Genomic DNA, 4680 nt, shown 5'->3' with positions numbered 1-4680 from the left:
CATCTATCCACCCAGAATGATTATTGAGGCAAATAGCAATTAAGTGTCCCCAGGTAAGCCTCACATCTTGGAATTCACGCCCTTGTGGGCTCCTCTCCTGGTATATGGACTAGACCAAGGGACTCACTTCTAATGAATAGAATATAGAAAAATTGATGTCACTTCTAAGACTAATTAGAAAAAGATTGTGACCACTTCCAATAGACTATGCCTCACTCTTCCTCTAGGAGCCCCTTATTCTGGGAGAAACAGGATAGCATGCTATAAATAGCCCTATGGTGAGGCTCATGTGCCAAGGAGCTGATGTTTCTGGCCAAATGCCAGTGACCATCTCAAGGTAGCCAACAGCCAAGTGAATGACCTTGGAAGTGAATCCTCCCCACTGGCACCCAGAGATAATCACAACACTGGCCAAAACCTTGATTGTATCTTCATGACAGATCCTGAATCACAGGCATCTCTATGTGGTGCTTGGATTCCTGATTCAAAGGAACTGTGAAATAATAAATGCTTGTTGATTTAAGCTGCTAATTTAGCTTAATTTGTTATATAACAATAAATAACACAGGTAAGTACATGAACTCTGAAGTCAAATGATTTGTGATGGATTCCTGGTGCCATAATTCCTGGTATCTTTACCTTGGGCAATTTATAAACTCTATCAGTGCCTTTTGTTTTCAAACAAATATAATAATAATAGTACCTCTCACATCAAGTTCTTTTCACTAAAAAACTGAAATATACATACAAAGAGCTTAGAGTGGTGCCTGATCAACAGTAGACAATAAATGTTAGTTATTAAGGCTCATTCATTTGAACAATATAAATGTAGTAAAATCCTTCCAATTAAATCTGTGAAACTGAGCATGTGACATAATAAATGGGTCTTAGTGTTCTCTCATTTGCTAAGTACCAATTCTATGTCAGCCATTGTGCTAGGTTCTGCAGTGAATAAAGGGAGAAAAAAAGATACCTGCATTCAAGAATATTACTTTTGGCCACCACTGAGTGCAAGATGTTTGGGAGACTGGCCAGTTTCCTCAAGGATACCTGGGCCAAGGAGCTGGTGCTGATCATGTCCTTCATCATTGGGGGCCTCACTATAATTCTGCCCACCCTCAGCCCCTTCACCAAATACGCCACTATGATCAACCAGGCCACGCTCCACAACTATCCAGTGCCCATCTGAGATGACGGGAACATGCCCTATGTGCTGAGCCACCCCCAGAAACTCCAGGTCTCAAGCTTGAGGTGGCTAAAGAAATTTGAGAGCACCTCTAGTGATATGGAGGAGGCCTCCTCCCCTGTGGCCAATTAAATGTGAAAAGCGACCCCTCCTCTCAAGAAAGAATATTATTTACAAGGGAAAGAGAGCCAATAAAAATAAACACAATAAATAAAATGTATGATATGTTAAATGATGATAAGTACATAGAAGGAATATGTCCATGCATATTTTGATGACATCTCAAAATCTCATTCAGTTTGAAATATTGTCTAAATGTCCTTGTGATTTTCTCTTTGACTAATGAGTGGTTTAAAAGTGAGTTGCTTAATTTGCAACCTGTTTAGAATTTTTCCAAAATTTTTTTACTGATTTTGATTTTTTTTAACTTATTTTTATTTATTTATTTTTTTAGTTAACACACAGTGTGCTATTAGTTTCAGGTGTACAGTTTAGTGAATCAACACTTCTATCCAACACCCAGTGCTCATCACAAGTGCACTCCTTAATCCTCATCACCTATTTCACCCACCTACCTAGCTTTGGTAACCATTAGTTTGTTTTCTATAGTTAAGGGTCTGTTTCTTGGTTTGCCTCTCTCTCTCTCTCTCTCTCTCTCTCTCTCTTTCTCCTTTTCTTGTTTGTTTCTTAAATTCCACATATGAATGAAATCATATGGTATTTGTCTTTCTCTGACTTATTGATTTCAATTTTAATTCCTTATAATCAGAGACAATACTCTGTATAATTTCAAATCTTTTAAATTATGAGACATCTTTTTATCACTCCATATGGTCTATCTTATTAAATAATCTATGTATGCTTTAAAAATGTTTATGTCATCCTTTTTGAGTATAGTGTTTTATAAGTATGTGCTAGGTTATAGTGGTTTATGGTGTTTAAATTTATTAGTTATAAGTATATGCTAGGTTATATTGGTTTATGGTGTTAAATCGTCTGAAAAATGAATGGTGAAACCTCTAAATATGTTTGTGAATTTGTCAGTTTCTGCATCATATATTTTGAATATAATTATTAGTTTCATCCACGCTGGCCTTGTTATGCCTTTTTAATGAATTTACTAAATGTGGCACAACATTTTGCCATTGGTAATAATCATTGTCTTAATCTTATTTTGCTTGGTATTAATTTAGACATGTTAGCTTTACATAAGTGATCCTATTATTTTTCTTTTAACAATATTTAAAGTTTATCTCTTGTGAACAGTGTATTTGAGTATTGCATTTTTTAAACAGGTAGATAATCTCTCACTTTATTTGGACTGTTTGGTCCACTTAAATTTGGTGTAATTCTTTTTATATGTTTGGGGTTATAACTACCATCTTGCTATTTGTTTTCCACTCTTTTAAGGTCTATTCTGTTTCTAATATGAAGTCACTAGTAATTCATAATGCTGTTCCTTTTTTTTTTCAGTGTGAATGGAATGTCTATAAATGTATGTCTTTTAGCACATTTGAAAATTTTGCTCACTAACTCTTCAAATACCTTGTCATCCCCAAAATGTCTCTCCTCTTACTGTAGGGTTTTAATTTACATTGTAATAGACATTTTGATATTGTTGCACAGGCACTAAAGTTTTGGTTACACTTTTTCTTCATCTGTTCCATGTTTTTCAGGTTGGATCATTTCCATAATTCTGTCTTTAAATTTTCTGACTTCTTCTTCCTATCACTCTAATCTGCTGCTACATTAATCTAGTATTTGTTTTTAATTTGTGGAGGGTGTGTGTGTGTGTGTGTGTGTGTGTGTGTGTCTGAATGTGTGTGTAAAATTTTCTCCTGATTCTTTTAAAAATTTCTATTTTCTACTCAACTAATCCATTTGCTCATTTATTAAAATGTGTTTAGTATCTTTTATCATAGCTATAGTATTCACTTAATAACTATTTCTATTACTCTAAAATGTAATTCATCTCAAGGTCTATCAAAATTAACTGTCCTTTCTCCTCTGTTTGAGTCATATATTTTCTTTTTCCCCCTACATGTCTAATAACTGGATTGTACCTTTGATATTGCGAATGATTTATTGTAGAAACTGGATTCTTATTGTAATGGCCATATAACTGTGCCTAGAATTGAAATAAAATATCTATCTCTCTTGTGGTGGGAAGCAGCAGAAATCTGTCTTCAGTTTTTGTAGCCTTAACTGTGCTGCTTAGAGTTTTCCTTAGTCATGTGTGTTTCACAGATTAAACCAATTATTTAGCCCAAGAAACAGTAGTCTTCTATAGCTCTCTTCTTTAGAAATCACACTTTACATCTGTCATGGTCATCTTGACTTACAAACACTTGTTATTTGCATCACTTCAACAATGACTTTCTAGGGGCACCTGGGTGGCTCAGTCAGTTAAGCGGTCAACTTCGGCTTAGGTCACGATCTCGCGGTCCGTGAGTTCAAGCCCCGCGTCGGGCTCTGTGCTGACAGCTCAGAGCCTGGAGCCTGTGCCGGATTCTGTGTCTCCCTCTCTTTGACCCTCCCCCGTTCATGCTCTCTGTCTCAAAAATAAATAAACGTTAAAAAAAACAATGACTTTCTATTGAGATTTAGCCACCTCTTCTGAAGCTACCTGGGGCCTTTCCTTAGTCAAAAATTCATATAAATGGGAAACTTATCCAATGTTTCTTTCTTTTCCTGCTTTTGTATTAGTTGATTATTCCTGTAATAGCTGATCATATTATTTATTTTATCTTATTTTTGCCTTTTTACATATTTCATTATTTTTTGGTTGTTCTTAGGTTTTTATATACATATTTAACTTATTAGTATCTACAATAAAATAATATCATATCATTTCACATATAATGTAAGGACCTTACAAAATATACTTCTTTTAGTCCCTTCCCATACTCTGAGATATTAGTGTAATAGATTTTATTTTCACAAGCATTTTATATCTCACAATGTATTATTCCTATTGTTTTGTTATTGTTTTCAACACACAGTTATCCTTTGAAGAAATTATTATTATTGAATATTATAAAAATTATTATTGCACACATATTTATCATTTCTAGTGCTCTCAAATCTTTCATGTACATCTTGGTCCCCAGCTAGTATCCTTTTCTTTTTGCCTGATGAACTTCTTTATACAGTTCTGGATTACATACAGTAAACTTTTCTGACAGAATAAAGGTTATATCTTCTATATTACCTTTCTTCCAACTATGAACGTATAAGCAAGATCTAGCCAGTATGCAATTTCTAGTTGTGCCTTAATGTGATGTGTCAAGGCCAGCACCTTCTTTTCCTCTTCCTAACTGGATATAATAATAGCAAAGGCTGGAGTGGTTATTGCACTCCATGAAATGGAAGTCACATGTTGAGAATAGAAAAGTAACAAGTAAGAGGGAGCCCAGGATCATGTTGAATTCTAACATGGAAATTCAACAACAAAAAAATTCAACTTTTATATGAAAATGATATAAATGTCTAAT

General features: G+C 34.6%; 1 pseudogene; it reads left to right on the top strand.

Moving 5' to 3' along the window:
* The first annotated feature begins 1015 nt into the window (after positions 1-1015).
* LOC121019155 (NADH dehydrogenase [ubiquinone] 1 alpha subcomplex subunit 3-like) lies at positions 1016-1331 on the top strand (annotated as a pseudogene).
* Positions 1332-4680: the final 3349 nt, after the last annotated feature.

The sequence above is a fragment of the Herpailurus yagouaroundi genome, unplaced genomic scaffold, assembly GCF_014898765.1.
Source record: "Herpailurus yagouaroundi ecotype Mexico unplaced genomic scaffold, PumYag 221, whole genome shotgun sequence".
Lineage (NCBI taxonomy): Eukaryota > Metazoa > Chordata > Mammalia > Carnivora > Felidae > Herpailurus > Herpailurus yagouaroundi.
The sequence above is the reverse complement of the archived record's forward strand: the minus strand, read 5'-3'. Positions and strand labels throughout refer to the sequence as shown.